The 19,121-nt window shown below is 45.9% G+C and overlaps 1 protein-coding gene across 4 annotated transcripts in view; it reads left to right on the forward strand.

Annotated features, from left to right (window-relative positions):
- The window catches only part of ARHGAP32 (Rho GTPase activating protein 32), a 97,899-nt gene that overhangs the window by 22,638 nt on the left and 56,140 nt on the right, over positions 1-19,121 (forward strand). For 2 of the 4 annotated variants that reach the window (XM_025201276.1, XM_025201279.1), the window contains exon 1: positions 6,020-6,285. The exons of 1 other annotated variant lie outside the window; for it this stretch is intronic. The gene's annotated coding sequence lies outside the window, so the exon portion shown is untranslated. Of the gene's footprint in view, positions 1-6,019; positions 6,286-19,121 lie in introns of those variants that run through there. One more of the 4 variants, XM_025201278.1, reaches the window with a different exon arrangement.

Raw genomic sequence — 19,121 nt, forward strand, 5'->3', positions numbered from 1 at the left:
CAGACCCCAGCAGCACAGGATTTAGTGTGGCTGAATCCCACCAAGGAATGTGGGTAAATACTTAATTGGGCAGCATGAGTTGAGCTCTATGCTTTCTACAGCTGCATTGTAATTGGTACCCCAGCTAGGTAGTGAGGCTAGGTCAGTATGTGCATATGAGCTATCGTGACACTTTTTGCATTGCAGTGTAGACCTATGCTAAAAGACCATCCCTGCCTGGAAGAGTTTACAGTCAAATGAGATAAGATGGACTAAAGATTGCAAGGGAAAATGGCAACACAGGTCACATGGGAGACCAGTTACGATAAACAGCTGCATCCAAGGATCTGGCACTGGCCCTGTTGAAGTCAATATGAGGTTGGCCTTTGCATTCTGTAGGGTCAGGATTCAAACCTAGCTCCCAGCTCTAACCCTGTCAAGTAGACCACACTGTCTCACCAGAACTTTACTTTCTCTGTGAGATATTAGGTGTGTCTACATGTTCATTAGTATGCCATAATTGCAGTGCCTTAAGTTTTGTACTTGTAATTACAGGTACTACCTTAATGCACCGTATTTGGTGCTACTGCGCATTAGCTTCAACACTTTTTTTGGTGATGTGAATGTGCAGTAGACTAATTCATTAGCACTAGTTTTGCCTGCTACTCTAATGCATATTAGAATTAGTCTGCTGTGCTTGAAGCATCTCGTGTAGATGTACCCACTGTAACTGAAAAATAGGCTTAGGTCCTGCAATGTTTTTAATCCGTGATTTTTTTTTTTCTGAAAAGGGTCCGACTGCAGCCACTTATGGATGGTATTGCTATATTTGTTTATTGTCCATCTATTTGGCTGTATTACACGATGATAAATACATAACTATCATAGAATGCATCTAATTCACTTGTTTTATTTCTTAAAATTATCAGGGGAAAAAATGGAAACAAAAAAATGAGATCCACATGTCAAGAGGATTTATTTCCAAATGAGACTCACTGAAAAATACAGGATCTCTTTCTTCCCTTGTTCATGCCTTTTACACTCTTGTGCTATCCATAGGCTTCAGTTGGGGTTATTTCCAGTTTATATAGGGGAAGGTGAGAGCAGACTCAAATCCCTAATTGCTGAGGTTTCATTTTATGCAAACAAGTCATTTGTTACCCAGCAGTAAGATATTTTACATGATACACAGAGAACCATAAGGGGGGAAACCATCATATTTGGAATGCGTTGAAAATTTAAAGCAGCACACCAATTGTGCCTATGTTAAAACGTAATAAAAACGTCCGTAGTGCCATGATGTGGCTGACTTGACTCATAAAACTGCCATCTTTCATGCAGCGTGAACATTGCTGTAGGTTCTTACGCTGCATTATCTGTGGCGCAGAGCCATGCTCTTCATGTGACTCCATGTTTCCTCAGAGCAGATTGCTCCACCTCTAAACCACACATCATAAAATGTGTAGTAAAATCTTTCTTCCATCTTTATGATCATCATCAGAGTGAATAGTCTCCCTGGGTAATGCACCAACCCACCATCGCAACTAAGAGAAGGAGCTCCATGTGATTCATGACAAAGACCTTTCCTTCTCATTTCAGTGAGAGAGAGCATAAGAGCTGCAACCCGCAGCCTTGGTTTTAAGCCACTTCCCTGCAGCAGCAAACTGAGAAAACTTGAGTCTTTTGTCGCACACCCAATTAACTCAGCCTTACAAAATTATGCATGACCAAAGCAAGCCAGAAGTATTTATTTTCCCCAGTGTATCAGAGCAATATGGGGGGAAGAGGGGGATTTTGAGCCCACCTAATATATTTACTCAACTACTTCACATGGCTGATATAATTAACCTGTGCTTCTCTGTTTTCAGCTTCAGCTTCACTGATTTGAATATTTAATTGATTTTGCTTTTTTTTGCATTCATACCTCTCTTGTCTTTACTTTTCCTTAACATTTAGCAAATTAATTTGAGGGCTAGAATGCCTGAGGAAGCAATTTTAAGTTGATATTGGAAAGTATTGAAGGAAAGTGTGTGTTACATTCAGAACGGCAAAGGCACACATGGGAATCCTGATTATAGGAGTCATGCTTGTACAATAAGGGGAAAGAATGATGCTTTCTTTTCGAGTCTCTGTCCAACCAAAATAACTCAAATGTTAAGAATCAAATACTTGCTACAAACTCTTTGGGAGCAACCTGACTTAGCAGGCAGGACTTGGTGCATAATTTTGAATAATCCATTCAAGAAAACTGTGATTTGCTTGAAGACAGTTTATAAACAGCAGATGAAATGAATTATGTATTGAGAATTGCTTAACTATTCCACCTGATTACCAAAGTGCTCTGTATGCAGAAGAAGATTCCTCTTTAACCCCTCCGACCTTGCGTTTGCCCGAGCAATTCCACATTTGCAAGTTTGTGACATTGGTTGCCATTATGTTAGACACTGTGCTGCCTTCAGCTGTGAGATGGGTAAACTCGGGGACAGACTGATTTACACAAATTGATAGTAATACTTTGGCTTCAGTCTCTGCCCCACCTCCTCCCCATTGATGACTTTGGGTTAAAGTGGCAAGACTTCACCCACTGGGACTAAATGTCATTCTTTGTTAAACATCCTCCCCTTTACACTGCTATTCTCTATCTTCAGAGGGGTTGGGGTCTGTTCTATAAGAGGAAGAAATCTTTTCCAAGCAGAAGGCTCTGTGTGTGTGTGTGTGTGTGTGTGTTTGTGTGTGCGCGCGCACATGCATACCTGATCACACGCATGCACCAGCACAGTACCTAGACTCCTGGCGGCCCTGGGTGAACTTTTAGCATTGGGCCCCCCTTCACCAGAGATATTGATAATAATCATTATTTTCATCATTTTCAGGCCCCCTATCTATCTGAGCCCTGGGTAGCCGCCCGGTTCGCCCATGCCTCTGTCCGGCCCTGATCAGCACCCTCCACCAGAAGCAAAATGAGTCAGTGGGAACTAGGGAACTCCATCCAGAGATTCCTCTGCTGAGCCATAGCCAGATATCTGAGTTGGAAGACTCATTGAGATTAGTGCAGCAGTTCACACTCTTAAAAAAAACTGTGGCTTTAGGCTATTTTTGAAACTCAGTTCTGAGGCTGCTTGTACACACCACAGGAGTTTAATTTGGTTTAGTTCTCCCTAAATTGAAACAGTGGGTTTTTAAAAATACTGCTTCAATTTAGGGAGAACTAAACCAAACTAACCCCCTGTGGCATGTACACAAGAATGGGGTCCCGGTCCTTACCTGCCTCTTCGGGGGGGCAGGGAGCAAGCTGCTGGCAGGCTGAGCAGTCCCTGAATTGCACGGGGGCCCCCCAGGTGCCATCCACCTGCTGCCATCCAGCCCGGGTGGTCCTGGGAGGTGCTGCAGCCAAGGAGGGAAGCACCGGATCCCCACACAGCTCAGGCAAGCAGGCCCCAGTGAGAGAAAAATAATCAGGCTTGCTGCTTTTTTTTTTTCAGTGGAACATGTCTGCACAGGCTGCCTCCGGGTCCCACAGCTCCTGAGCTGCGTGGGGCCCACCAAGCACATTGGCTTCCAGCACCCAGTGCGCTGTTGCACTTTAAGTAGCAAAATAAAACACTGTAGAGGTGTTTTGTCTTCCTACATACCAAAGTCATTTAAAGTGGAATATGCCGTTGAGTGTGCAAACAGTGACACCATTAAAGTAGTGCAAAAGGGCATTTAAGCTGCTTTAAAGGCCAGTTCTGTGACATTTATAAAGGCTAAGAGTCTCAGAAAGTTTTGAAAACTGAAGCGAGCATCTTACAGCTTCATGTGACTTGAGAAGTGGGGGCCCTAGGCTGCATCTCTACCTACCTGCCTCCAGGGTCAGATAGTACCCACAACTCCCAAGCTTCCAGTGTGTACCATGCACTCTGGCAAAGCACCAGCTGCTAAATGGACAGCAGCAAGCACGAGAGCATCTGTGCAGGCCTTCAGCTCGCTGCCAGGTGTCAACAGAAGCCTTGCTCCACTTATCGAGGTGGGGTGTTTCAGACACGCTGGGAGCTGGTATTCCTGGGCTGTCCACACTATTGGCTCCATTGCTGGCAGCTAGTAAGGAGGCAGTGGTCCCAAATTTGCCAGTGTAGATTACAGGCCTTATGTGCCATCCAGCTCCCCTGCAATGAAAGTGCTCTTGCTTCTGTGTGCTAATGAGACCTGATACAGAGACTGACAGTGTGAATCTCAATTTCCAAGGGGTCAGAAGTTAGCAAGTTTGAGTACTGTAACTGTCTTCCATTGTTATAACCCTGTTTTATCCCAGGGGATGTTATGGGTAAGTACTTAGGCCAGCATCACTGAAAACTTTGAGAGCTGCCAAGTTAAATAGGGGGCTGTGGATCAGATGCTCACATCTTGCTGGTGTAAATCAGGAGTATCTTCAGTCTGAATCAAACTTTGGGAGGTGCCCCACAGAGACTTGTGCAAAACAGATTCACTTGGGAATCCCTGGCAACAGCAGCTTCAGTCCCTTCCCCCTCGCCCTGCATTGCTGCTGCAGAGCTAAACAGACAGGCATTGCGAAGGCAGGCTGGATTTTAGCTGGCCCGAAAGGATGGAGGGGGAACTGTGCGGATATCTTTGCTTAGTGTCCTGCTTAAAATTTCCAACCTTTAACCTCTAACCTAAATGGTGTTTTAGGGGTTTAAAAGTAGTAGTACCAAGATAAGAGAAGCGCCCTTTATTTTGATCTCCTGCCCAGCAGATCCAAACAATTGAGTAACCATTGAACAAAAAACCTTTGCTTCCCAGCAAACTGCATTAACAAAAGCTCTCGGCTGTGTTGGAAGCAGTGCAACTAAACTGATTACACTCAGTCCAGCTACATTAGTGCTCAGTCTTGATGTAGACATAGTTAAACAAGTTTAAACCTTGCTTAAATCTGGTTTGCTAAATTAATAGCCCAGTTAAGCTTGTCAGAGGTGTGCATTGACCCTGGCCCTTGCCATCTTTTGTGAATGGTTCTTTTGTGAATGTTTTTTTTGGGGTGGGGTGGGCTGTTAACTGCAATGTTCTTTTCCCCCAGTACAAAGTGTTTTTTTAAATACATCTTTTCTACCCCTCTCTCATCTCTTCAGGAGTCTGCCATTAGGAGGTGCATCAGGAAGAGGTATTCAGGGGTGGAAAGAAACCTCTTCTCAGAGCTGGTTGCTCCATAGGTGCTTACTGTGAAGGTGTTTGCAGCGTCCCCAGGGAGCACCAGCTGCTGGCGGAGAAAGGATTCTGCACTGGGTTCTAATCCAGTGCAACAATTTTTACTCTCCAGTGGATGTGATTGCTGGAGCAGCAAAAGATCTGACATTAGCATGTGGTAATATGTGCACGTGCATGTGCACATGTGTCAGTGAGAAAAATGTGGTGGATTTTTTTTCCTAACTCCCCATTACAAATGTAGTTATTTTTATAGTGACCTAAGCATACAAAGCCCTTCACAGACATGCACAGGCTATGATCTTTGCCCTGAATAGCTTGGAGTCTAGGGAAGGAACCAGGAGTCACTTAGAGCTTCCACCTGAGACCCTGTGGCATAAAAAAGTGAATGAGTTGAGTTAAACAGAAATAAGGTACTTCCTCTGGAGTAAGAGCATCTGCATGTGGGGTTAGTTTGGAATAGCTGTTGCACCTCAAATTCACACCTTGTAATCCAAATTAAGAGTGGATGAGCCCTAACATGCTGCAGAAGGAGAACTCTTCTGTGTGAACAGTCAGCCTCTTGCTCTTTTTCCTGTTGATTCAATCTCTTTTCTTATCTCCTGGGCTGGGGTGTTGTATTGTGCTGTTAACAGGTCATTCCTTGTGCTTTCAACCCCAGGAAAAAGCTATAAAAGCATCAAAGGGAATGAAACCAGATCCTGGAATCTAGCAAATCTAACTGATGTCTAAGCAGTCACCTGAGTGCAGGGGTGGCTCTGTGGGGTGGAGCTAGACTTGTGTAGCCTGTTTCACAAGTGCAGGCTCGGGGAGGGGCCTCCTCTGGAATTGCACAGCACGGCGTGTGCTGGAGCAGCTCACCTCCAGATGGTTCACTGCCCAGGAAACAAAAGGCAGAGCACGAAAGGTTGAGCTGAGGGAAGAGGCACAGGAAAGCTGCGCCGTGCAAGATACAAGTGCTATATGGATATCTGAACCGGTGGCCTGTCACTGTGTCTGGATCTAACCCTCTGCGGCCACACTGGGGAGCGGAGCTGATTAAACTCCATTGCTTTGGTGCTGCGTTCTCTGGAGTTAGTGGGACAATGCCAAGGTACTGATTCTCTGGCCTGCAGCGAGGAGGACAAGGTAAGAGGTGCTTTTGCTTTGCTCTGGTGTCTGCCTTACGTAAGACTTGCAGAGTATTTTTAGGTTTCTTTCACCCACTTGTTGCTCAGTCGCTTTCTAGCTGGTATTGTCAGCAGCATTAGCAGTATTTTAAGCGGCAAACTGTTTGAAGGAAGCATCAGGAATGAGAGTCAGATGGGCATAGACACACATTAAAATACCCTGAATGTGGACACAATGTACTCGAGTTACTTGGTAAATTCCTGGTTGCTTTGTACTGTCATCAGGCACAGGGATGTACAGTACAGAGCACTGGGCCCGGTACAGTAGCAGAAAGCATCATCCTTCCAGACTTTCAGAGGTAGAGCCTTGTATCGTGAGCAGCAGCTGTGTGTCATCATGGAGATCTCTTCATCCTCCGTGGCTAGGTACAGAATACTTCTCGCTCACAAATTACTGGTGACACTCCGTTTCTGGAGCCATAACTACGGTATCTAGACCAACTTGTTTTTGTTGAGAAAAAATAGGCTCCTCTGGGATCCATGCCCTTGGGCAAGTTGCTTTGACTCTGGAGTTTGCTTCTTGTGCCAGCCAAACCTTGATTTACATGTCCCTTGGTAATTGTTGTCACTCTGTTTACCCTTCCTCAATTATCTGCCATTAAGTTAGTATCAAACATTTATACTTATTGGGTCCCCAGTGGTAAACAACATTTTAGCAGAGAAAGACATGGGGTAAGAGATGCATTGCAAGCCGTTTTTACCATGCACATGTGAAAGCTGCTTGAAGGCGCTCACTAAAACCCCAGCAGAGAAGGAATTTCAGAGCTTAAAACTCCCACGCCATCCTCCTTCACCCCCTGTGTTTGGATTGCAGAGAGCTGAGCACTTCCTGCACTCATCAAATGTGCAGGGGCAGCTAGTCACAAAAGAGCCATCTGATAGCTGGAGTGCCTGACATTTGAATGTTTGTTGTTTCGGGCATATGAGTTTAATCTTGTTTTAATTGCAACCTCCAATTTATAAAATTGCCACCCAAGGAGACGTTTCTGTGTTATTACCAAGCCTGCCCTTCCCAAAGGGGATATTCCATAGTTAAAAATGCTGGTCCATGGTGTGCGCTGCACCTCATGGGCAGTGAATGTACATTCTAAAAATAAAATCTTTGTGTAAAGTACTTACCATGCACTGTACATAGCAGAAGGTTTACAAATAGCCATAGCTTGCTTGGTTCATTTATTTCCCTCAGCTCTTGAAAAGTGCAGTCCATTTTAAGGACTAAGTGGCCTGCATCAGCTTTTTATTTCAGTCAAGAGCACAGATGCGTCCCAATCAAGTCCGAGTTCAGTTGCACTGGGCACTATGCAAACATAGTAAAACTGGTCCCATTTGAAATCAAAGCTCTGTATTGGTAAGATGGGAAAAAATCCACATGAAACAACGGTGTACAGTATGGTGCATTGCTAGGGCTTATAGAACAAATTTGGCATATTGGGCCTGCTTTACATTTAGGCCTTTACACCAACTACAGGGCAACTTTACACAGTCAGAATGATGTAAAGGAGCCTTAATGCAAATGGGAATTGGGTCCATTGTCTTTAATCTTGCCTCTCTTGAGTTCAGTGGGAATTTTGCCACCAATGGAAGTGGGAGCAGGATCAGGCCAAACCCCTCTGGGCCTGCAGTCAGGACTGCCTGTGTGAATGCAGTGTTTATTCTGAAATTACAAGTGTCTTGGAAAACAGGGAACAGAAAGGGGAAAAAAAATAACACTTTTTTTTTTTACTTTGCTGTTCTGAAAAGATCCTCTAATTCAAAGGCAGTTGCTGGGAGCCTGAGACCAGGAAAATAGCAGCTCTCTTGCTATTGATGATGATGTGTGAATCCCCTGTGGAGAGGTCAGCAGATCAGTATTAATTCCTCTTGGCTCATCGTTGTGGAAGAGCGCAGAGTCTTGTGGAGAGTATCACATCCTTCAGCTGAGTCACTGAGAAGCTGCTTAAGATAGTGGCTTTGCCATATGGTTTCAAAGAGCCTGCACTGGCTTTTGACCCAAGTCTCCGCCTAATTCCAGGTGCATTGCTCATATCCCTTCCTGCTGATGTAATGAAGATTTCTCCCCAGCCTGTTCTCTAGGCCTTGCACAACTGTAGATGTCTAAATGCCTTATATTATTCTCTGCTTTGCTCAGGGCTTCCATTTACCCTGGAAGATGTGCTCAAACTCTTCTTTCTCTCTTGGTTTTCTTCCCCTCTAAAGTGTGCCCCTTTCCTTCCCTTGACAAGACCAAGAGGTTTTAAACTCCATATTGGGCATTTATTTCTCTCTCTCTGGTACAAGCACAAACTATATTTTTCCCAATGTAGATGCCCATCTATTTAGTGTGTGTACTCCCTTCACTTGCTGGTTTCAAGTGAAGCACCGCTTAAATGTTCTGTAGATGTCGTTTGTGTGCCCAGAACATTTCAGCCGTGGCGCTACTCTGTTCCTCTGCTCAGGCTATTTTCTTAGTTCATGGGAGATTTGCCAAATAGCAGTTGTTTTGACAGCATCCAATGGAGCATTTCTTGTGTTGTCCCAAACTATGTACCAATAATTATAAAAACTCTTCAAGTACTTTGGGCTCCCTGTAATGATTAGACACAGGTTCCAGGATTCCACCTGATCGAATACAGAGGACTTCATGGTTACACCACACACACTTATTTGATGAGTTTATGTGCTGATGGAGTGGATGTCAAGGCATATTAAATCCAGTGTTAATGCCTCTCCCAAGGTGAACATTGGGGATAAACCAGCACGGTCTCCCTGATGGATACATGGATTTACCATTCAGCTATGCTAATAATTACAGATACTGGAGATGAATCATTGATCTCCAAGCTAGTAGATAAAAGCAAAAAAGGCTCATTTAACCCTACAGCCATGGAATTTAACAAAATGCAGCAGGACAAACAGAAATACGGCTTTGGCAAAAAAAAAAACCCTCTGGTCTTATTCCCCTACTTCTCACACCCCTTGTGCTCTGCTGTTCCCCCATCTTCTCCTCTTGCCTCCACCTGCAGTCTGGATGCCCTCCACCCCGCTCCCTCAATCCCTACTCCTCTGGAAAATCTTCCATATGTCCTTTTTGCCTTTGAACTGTGGTCCCCTGGTTTGCCTGACTGGGATGGCAAGTTCTGCCAGGTAGAGACGGTGTGAAGAGCCACAAGGCTGCTGCATAACGAAGAAAGCCCCATTTGTCAGCATCAGCTTATATTTTTCTAATTCTTCAAAGATGCGCAGGCATTTGAGCCTGACCACCACTGCCCTGAGGGTAGCTTTCCCCTTCTTCCCTTACTCTTGTACCCTGCTTTGGGGCTCCTAGGTATTACCTGGCTCCCTCAAGGGACAAGTTCTACTTCCAACAAGAGCTAATTCAGGGAAGTCCTGTGTCCTGTGCTACCCAGGAGGTCAGACCAGATGACGGTTATACTTCCTTCTGGTAACTGTGACGCTGAGAAGCTGGACTTTTTCCTCTGGCAAGGCAGACTTTGCAATTTCCTCTTCTGAGTGCAAATTCACCCTCTCTGTGTGACCTGTTTCTCCAATTTGCTATTCCTGTCCTGTTATGCATCCTCAACCAGTTCAGTAACATGTTTGTGTACAAAGCAAACAGGGAAGCCTCTAAACTTCGCTCAGTTGGCTAGAGCAGTGGTTTTCAACCTTTTTTCATTTGCAGACCCCTAAAAATTTTCAAATGGAGGTTTTGCTCCCTTTTGGAGATTTTGCGTGGAGGTGCCAGACCCCTTTGAATTGTAAGTGTGGGTATTCGCATATTTTTGATTGATCATAGTCATCTTTTGTGGACCCATAGTCTGTGGACCCCCAGGGGTCTGCAGACTGCAGGTTGAAAACCAGTGGGTTAAAGCAGGGATGAGCAAAATATGGCCCGCAGGCCGGATCTGACCCACCAAGGGATTATATCTGGCCTGCAGTGAGTCCCTCAGCCCTGCCTGGACCAGGACTCAGCTTCACAGCAGCCCCCGCAGAAGTGGCTCCTTCTGGTGGCAGCAACTGGCATCGTTGCTGCTGCTGGACCTGGCCCCACTGCCCGGGCACCCCAGCCCGTCTGCCCTGCGTTCACCACTGAGAGCACCAAAAAAATCAGGCGGGCTAGCAGAGTCTTCGTGGAGACCAGCCTGGGACCCCCATGGGCAAAGCGCACGAGATGGGGCTGTGGACAGGTGGGGAATGGCTTCCTAGAGCGGGATGGGCAGGTGGGAGCCAGGGCCAGGATCATGGGGCAGTGATAGCTCTGGAGCCTGGGGCAGAGCCATGATTTACTCCCTGCACATCCCTGCGCAGAGATCTGGCTCCCATCACAAGGATGTGCGGGCAGCAGATCGTGGCTCTGCCCTGGGCCCCGGCCCCACGCGGTCACTGCCCATGATCCCAGCCCTGCTCCCTGTCCTGCTTCTGCCTGCCCACGGCCCCATCCCATCTGCCCAGCTGAGTGTACCCTGCCTGTGGAGGTCTCAGCTGCTCTCCATGGAGACCCTGCCCACCAACCCACCTGCTCACGTTGCTCCCAGCAGTGGGTGCAGGGCAAACAGGCCCGTGGCCAGATAGGATCGATAGGACCCCTTCTCCCCCCAGCTGGCAACAGCTCACCAAAACTCCTTAAATGGCCCTCCAGCCCAAATAAATGCCCACCCCTGGGTTAGAGCATGGTGCTAACAACACTAAGGTTGCAATTCAGTTCTCCAGTTACACTAAATGATCTCTTGAGGTCCCTTCCAGCTTTACTTGTCTATGATAACTGGCCCGGTCATTGTGATTGAACACATTTTTTGATTATGGGACTGATTTGCGAAAGTGCTGGGCACTGACACAGCAATCAGCGGGAGTTGAAGATGGACTGACAATGTGGCTCCTGTGCTTATGTTTAAAGTTGGGTGTGGGAGTGTGTGCCTGTGCACACCCAAAGACTAATGCTGAGAGAAGTGAATGTTGCTGGACAGATCTAATCGTAGTTTGCTGATCCACCGTTTTGTCTCTGGTAGAGGACTGATGTGATCCAGATGCAGGCAAGTTGACCGCGTTCTCTTTAAAATCTGAGTTGTGCCTCATTGGTAACTTAACAGCCATTCTGATAGTTTTCTGTATTTGTGCTAGAGCTTTAAACACCAACCTTAAAATCATTCTCAGATGCTCGCACCCCAGCCAGAAGTTGATGACTTATGTGCCTACGGAGAGGTTTCATTGCACATAGACTCTACTTGAAGTTGACCTCTAGCAGCTAGAGCAGGAGCAAGCTTGTCCACTTCTGCTTTATCGTCTTATTGCTGTAAGAAAGACCTGGCATATCAGTCATATCTCTTGTTTTTAATGACCCTCATTTTCTCTTCCTCCACACAGTGCCCTTGTAACAGCTTGAAAAATAGCATAACCACCCACCCCAATATTTTTCCATCCGTTTTACACTATTTCGTTCATTTTAATGAATTTTTAGTTAATGACACTGAAATTAATAACCTTAAAGCATACGTATTGACTTCGCCTGTCAAAAGGTCCTGCCTCAGCAGATGTCAGCGCTGCACTGGAAAAGTGCTGTAGCAGCAAAAACCCCAGTGTATTTTTACAGAGCAACAAATCAGAGTGTAGGTTAGTGAAGGTTTAATTATTGGAGATGGGGGGGATTTTTTTAAAGCTCCTGTATCCAAGGAATTCTGAAGAATATTTAGGGGCTGGATCTTGCACATAGTGTTTGTCATTGTAATTTGTGCCATTCTTATGTATTTTGAATAATAATTAAAACAATATAGTAAAGTCAGTAACCCTCAGTCTTCTCTTGCAGGCTGTGGCTTTGCTGAGGGCAGGACGCATTATGCACAGGGGCATGTGGTTGCAAATTCAGGTGCCCTGTAAATTTGTTAGGCTCCAAAGTTAATACCCTTTCTACTCAACTGTGGGAAGAGGAGAAGAGCAGTGTGCTCCCTGGTTAGAGGGGCCTGAGCCAGGAGACCTTAATCAGTTCCCAGCTCTGTGGGGTTTGTACTTCAATACAATATGAGTTTGTTGCCTGATGCAGATTGTTAATTTTGGATGTCTTAAGGGAAGAAGGCATGACTCCCGTTTCATAGATCGGGAAACCGATGCACAAACTCCTTAAGAACTTTATCCAGGATCTCAGGGAGCCTGACTCAGACCTCAGAAATCAAAGGGAGTCAGGCGAATTCAGTGGGCCAACTTGCAGTGTGTACAGTTAAGCATATGCATAAGTGTTTGCAGGTTTGGGAACATCGTGAACATGTGGTAGACCTGGGAATAGACCCACATCTCTTGACTCCCAGTCCTGTGTTTAGCTGCTGCTGTTTCTCTCACCGCAGAGTCTAATTTTAGGGTGGAATGGCTCTTCTTCCTTTGAGGTCTAATAGCCTTGACAAATGTCCCTGTAGCCTGATTGAATGTAAACAGCTCTCCCTTCAAGATGCTGGATCTCTTCCCTGGGCTGTGATATTTAGCTGTGCTTTTATTAAAGAGATTCCCACACCTCTTCCTCCTTTGATAGCAGTCCTCAGTTGTTGATTATGTATTTTAAACTGTGCAGTTACACATGCGCCAGCTTTTGACCTTAGCACAATGTTCTCCTCGCAGCAGGGGACAGCTGTGTTTTGTAGCGTTTAAAATCACAGTTAATAATAGGAGAAACAAGCACATTGGCTGGTGTGCTGGAAATGTGGGTCAGCATATCCACTGTAAGATTTTCTCTGAGTCAGGTTTCTAATCGTCTGTGAGAGATCATGCTGCCATCAGGAGTGTGAGCAAGACGATTGGCCTAAGGATGGATTGAACACAAAGCGGCATACGTAGTTATAAGGGATGGCAACTCTTATGATGAGAGGCATTTGCTTGTCTTAAGCTTTATTCTTGCTTTAACGCAATTAGATAACACATGAGCAGAGAGCAAGCAAGCGAGTACAAGCTCTCTGGTCCTGTCACTGCCTTGTTCACACACCTTAAAGCGTGTGCCCAAATGTCTGCTTGTGCAAGCAGTTTTCCAGTCCTTACATGCGAATGCAAAAGCATGTGTGAGCCCAGGACTGAAATAGTCAGACTGTGTTGGCTTGCGGCACACACTGCAGAGCTGATTTGTTTCATCTCATCTTGAATGCGAGCTAGGGGTCCTGAAGTATAAGCTATTAGGTCAGAGTCCAGCTGTCTAATCGATCATGTGCTGTTCATTGTATTGCATTTTTTTTGGCTTGAAATGCATTTTTGTTTCTTCCATGGCAAAAGGAAGTATATAACATAAAATCTGTTTTGTGGTACAGAGGCTGACTTCCGTGTCCCCTGCTTAGTCCTTGTAGTTCATAACCAAGATGCTAGAAGCCAGGAATATTTCAGGACTGGTTCTCTGGAGCCGGTTTCAGAGATCTCTTTCAGGACAAAGCTATTCTGCAACTAGCTTTGATACTGGTTGGATTTTGTGCCAGATGCTTGATGTCCTTGAGCTGGATTTCAATCTCCTTCTGTGAACCTGCAAATCGAGGGTAATTCCACTGGAATCAACTTTCTACTGGTTTAAGAGATACAAATCTGTCCTTGTAGGTCTTGAGTGCGTCTCAGTGAAATCATGCTACTGATAAGCAGAGCTCTCAGGGCATTAGGAAAGTATCCAAAGAAAGGGACATTAGCCCATGCAATAACTATAAAACCAGCACCGGTTTGCATATTAAACATCATATCAGTTGCTTGCTGACACATTTGTTGCTTACATTTCCAAAGGTCTCTTTAGTCTCCCACAATAGTGAGTAAGCCCTGTGGTCATTGGCATGAACCAATAAATAATACATCATCACAAGAAAATAAAGCTTTACCGCTGTTAGGAAAGGTTTGCTGGTAGAGCGACCACAGCAAACCCTCCCAGGGAGGCATAACTTATCCCAGGTCCCCAAACAAAATAAGCCATAGGAGCACAAACACTTTTTTTTTGGCTTCTAGAACAGCATCTGCACTAGGCTTTTTCTGCCATCGAGGTTTGTGATCTTGTTTCACCCTCCTGACTAACATAGCTCTGCCAGCCAACCTTTTTAGAAGTGGGCTTTAGTTTCTTCTTTACCTGGTCTCCCCATTCCAGATGGTTGGCTCTGCATAGGTGTGTATATACACACCTGTTTCAGGGTGTAGGTTGTAGCCATGTTGGTCTAAAGACATAGGTTCTTTGGGTAAATCTGTTATCTTTTATTAGACCAGCCCAAATAGTTGGAAAAATTCTTCTTAGCAAGCTTTTGGGCAAAAGCACCCTTCGTACTGGCCTCTGGCTGCTTTACCACTCCATCCAAGAAGAGCACAGACCATCTGCAGACGCTTCCTCAGCCTGATGAAGGGTGTTTGTGCCTGAAAGCTTGCTAAGAAGGGTTTTTCCAACTATTTGAGTTGGTCTAATAAAAGATACCGGATTTACCTTGTCTGCCTATATACCCACCTGTCATTTTGGGGAAGGGCTTTGCTGCACTTCTTCCTGGGAAGCCCCAGTTTGTTGGCAAAGGTTTTGTTTCCTAGTGATGAAACCTCAAATTAGAAGTGATATGGAGAAGTAGCTGGCATGCTCTTCATCTGTGCATGCCAGCTGGTAACCTAGGTATAAGCATCTTTGCATTTGTATGTACTGGCCACATATAACTTGGAGAAATGTTCGTTTCACGCTGTGTCCTTATTCCCATAGCACTCAGCCACGTTCTGTCCGAGCACGTAACAAAGAGCAGTAGCTTATCGTCCATAATATCCAGGAGTAGGACAGAAGGATTACTGTATTTACCTGAATCCAAGATGACCCTGAATTTAAGATAACCCCCCAAAAAATAGAATCTATACATGGAAAATTTATAAATGTGTTGTAACTTTCCATGTGTAGCATCCAATTATTGGAGAATCATCTTAAATTCATTCCCCCTCTTTTATAATGAGGGGTGCAGCGGGAGGGCAGGTGGTAGGAGAGGCAAAAGTGGGGCAGGCAGTGGGTGAGCCGGAGACAGAGGGAGTCGAGCAGCTTGCCCTCTGTCACCTGTACTCCATCACTTACCCCCCCATAGGGAAATGGGGGGAAAAACCTTGTCTTGGAGTCAAATAAGTAGGTCATATCCTCATTTAAAAGATGGGGAAACTGAGGCTTAGAGAGGCTCAGTTATTTGGTTATGGTTACAGTGGAGTAGCAAGGTGGGGTTATGTTCAGGATTCAATTTACGGGAGAGCTTGTGCGGGGCTGAGTCCTCCGATAAGAGATGTGAGTCCCCCTATAGGATTTAAAAATCATAACCTGGGTTGGGGGGGGGGGGGGGGGTGGTTTTTAGGGCATTGTGATGGGCAACCCAATTCTTTTTGCAGACCTCTCCCCAAGAGTCAAAGTGTAATTCAAACCCTGATTATATTTAAGATGCATCCCTTTCTTTTATCATGCGACTGTCTTGCTCTTGCTTGTGCTGGGCTTTTAGAAGCACCTGAGAGACTTAGCAGCAAAAGGTCCATTGACTTTCGTTGGTATTTGTACTTTCCCGTAAGTAGGAACTTTGGAAAATTCTGTTAAGCTTCAGTTAGGGCAGGGGTGGGCAAAATACTACCTGTGGGTCGGATCCAGTCCACAGCTGGCCGGCCACTAACTCATTGGATCTGGCATGTGGGGAGGTGGCGGCTCTGGCTCCGGCTCCAGCCGCCGGGTGGGCAGTTGGGGCTCTTTCCGCTCAGCAGCATCCCACCCAGGGCCCTGACTCAGAACCTGCTGGTGCATCAGCTGTGGACCCAGGCAGGAGCTTCTGCCACGCCAGGCGAGTGGCCGTGTCAGCTGTGGACACTACCATCAAGTGCTGCGTTGGGGCTCCAGAACCTGCTGGCTGCAACCACAGCCAAAACTGCCACCCGACTGTGCCCACCGCAGCAGAAGTCCCTGTCTGGGTCCACAGCTGTTGCCACCAGCTCCTGGCAAACTACAACTCCGGCTGGGGTCTGGAGCAAGGAAGGGGAGGGAGGGGAGAGAGAAAGGAAGAGATGGATGTGGCTCTTGACATGTCACCAAAACTCCTTAAGTGGGCCTCCAGCTGAAATAATTGCCCACCCTGGACGGTTAAGGGAAAAGCTGAATAGGGGTTGAGGGCTCAGTTTACTGTTTGCTTGCATTAATCCTTATTTATATTTTAACTGCCCTGATTCAGCAGAATACTGAAGCACAAGTGTAACTGCTTCATGGACAGGCCCTGGAGCAGGGCTGGCCAACAAATGGCACAGGCAGCCTCTGTGTGCGACACCCAGCAGGTCAGGATGGGGACAGGAATCACAGCTGCTCATGGGGGGTTGACTAGAATCACTAGATGACCTCCTGAGATCCCTTCCAACCCTCATTTTCCATGAATCTGTGATGGGGCAGGAAGCTAAAAGCAGATCAGGGAGAGGAAAATTGGAGTGGGACTTAGAAAGGGCATAGGGCTAATTTATGGCACAACTTTAGGGCATAAAAATCTGTTCTGCAGGACTCTTGGAACCACCTCTGCAACTGTGGCTGCTGGCCTGATCTGCTGTATTTAAACATGCATGAGAGTATCTAGCTGTTATTCTGAGAGTCAAAGGAAATACTGTCCCTTCTTCCCCCACTAGCACAATAAGACTTACCTGGTATCTTGTTAAGCCCTGATGGCTCATCCGTATGCAAGTACCTACTTTTCTGACCCTTAAATCATGGGATAAAATCTTGCTTTTCCTCACTCTGTGTCCAGAGGAAAACCAGCTTCTGTGCAGTGAATCATCCTTGTGTACACATAAGAGTTTTAGTCTGAGAACTATTCTCAAGCCGTGATAGGGGAAAATGTGTTTAACAAAAGCACCATGTAAATGTTACAGCAGACTGTCAATAACTGAACTTCCAGTTACCTTTATTTATTCAGGCACTGGACTGGCAGCTCTTTGGACTGGCAGGCAGGTGTAATATGGGAGCTTATTTGTAAGAGTCTATTTAATGGAGCAGAAAACAAGGCAATTATTTTAACCTAAACCAGTTGAGTGGCTTAAAATCACCTGAAATTTATCTTGATTTAAGACCCCAGGCTGATTTCTTGTTTGTTGTTTAAACAGGCATTGCTTAAATACCAAGAGTAAAATATATCATTTCAATCGTGCATGCCGTCAGTACATCTAGAGCAGTGGCACCTAATCTTCTGGCTCCATGGGCTGGCTGAGTGGTTGGTTCCTGGGTCTGATCCTGCACTGCCCCAGTCTAGCCCTGTGCTGCCTTCCACCCCAATCTCCATGGGTATAGAAATCTGGTTTCGGGGGAGCAGCAGTTAATGCTGCCACTGCTCCCCAAGCACCACATTTCCAGACCCTTGAGGAGCCCTGCCAGCCAGATGATATGACCCCACAGGCTGGGGGTTTAGCACCTCTGATTTAGAGCATTTTTATCCTTAAAGGCACTTTTTCTAGTAGCCAAATAATGTTTTTGTTAATTTAGTTGTTCATCCCGTTTGAATTTTCCAGGCTGGAAAATTCATTCACAATTTTATATACTGTGTTTTTAATCTATTTAAATAAATATTCATGATAGCTTGTTGAACTTATTTTCTTAAGAGTCCTTGTAAGAGTTTTCCTTGTTTATTAACTAAAGCTTAGTTTTGCGGGGTGTGACTTACCATATGGGGTGTTCAGGACTTCTCAGGACCATGCACAGTCTGCTCCCATGGTAGTCAATGGAAGACTGGCCACAACAGGAGCAGAGTTAGGCCCAAACAGAGAAGTGCCGACATACCTACCCGAGAGGTTTTACTACCTGTGAACATGGGCAATTTGGTGCCTCCCGAGTCTGGAGGGCACCCGCAGGTGGCGGCAGGGCCAGATCTGGCGAGCTTCCACAGGCAGCACTGTTGGCAGCAGCCTGGGCTGGGGGGCACATGCCCCCCCCCCCATGTCCCCTCTGCACGTTGCCTATGCCTGTGAAGTTGAGTGAACAATAGAAAATGGGCCCTAAAGTTTTATCCAAAAGTTTGCATCACATCTCTTCCTGTTCTGTGCAGTGCTTAGGATACTAAAAAGGCTCAGTAAGTAACAGCTGGGAAGATGCTGTGAGACACAGCAAGATGGATAGGATATGCCTCAATCATCATCCTACAGTTTACAGATTCACAGAAGTTTAGGGCTGGGAGGGACCTCGTGAGGCCATCGGGTCCAGCCCCCCTGCTCTGGGCAGGAAAGACCACTGGGGTCAAATAACCCCTGCAAGGTGGTCGTCCAGTCTCCTTTTGAAGGTCTCCAGGCTAGGTGCCTTCACCACCCCCGCTGGAAGTCTATTCCAGAGTCTGGACATACAAACCGTGAAGAAGTTTTTCCTTGTGTTAGCATAGCGTGTTTTCTTTTAAATAAAAAAGTGATCTGGCACAAATCCAAGATCACAATCTGTTCTGCTTGGTGATTCATTCAGCAGTTCATATTGGACTCTGGCGAGTGAAGCTCTTGGGTTTTGTTGGATTCTTAAGCCAGCTATTCAGATACACATGTCCTCTGCTGCCTAATTACCTTCTATGTAAACACTTGGGGAGGAGCAAACTGAATGGGCTTCGCATTTATAGTGTTTTGTCATCCTGGCTTGGGTTTATAGCCAGCATGAGGCTAGGCATGCTCTATCCAAGTCTAACAAGGGAGTGAAGTCCAATGTGGATTATTATTCCTGCCTGCTCTGTCCACTTCCTGAGGTTTATGTGCGAGGGCTGGTGTTTCTCAAGCGTTGCAGTTTTCCCAAGCAATCAGGGATTCAATTTTTTTTTGTTTTCTGCCCCTTTTTTTCCCCTGAGACCTGAAAATGCAGGTCAGCTTGGGGGGGGGGGGGGGGGGGGGGGT

This window comes from Alligator sinensis, unplaced genomic scaffold (genome assembly GCF_000455745.1).
Source record: "Alligator sinensis unplaced genomic scaffold, ASM45574v1 scaffold760_1, whole genome shotgun sequence".
Taxonomy (NCBI): Eukaryota; Metazoa; Chordata; order Crocodylia; family Alligatoridae; genus Alligator; species Alligator sinensis.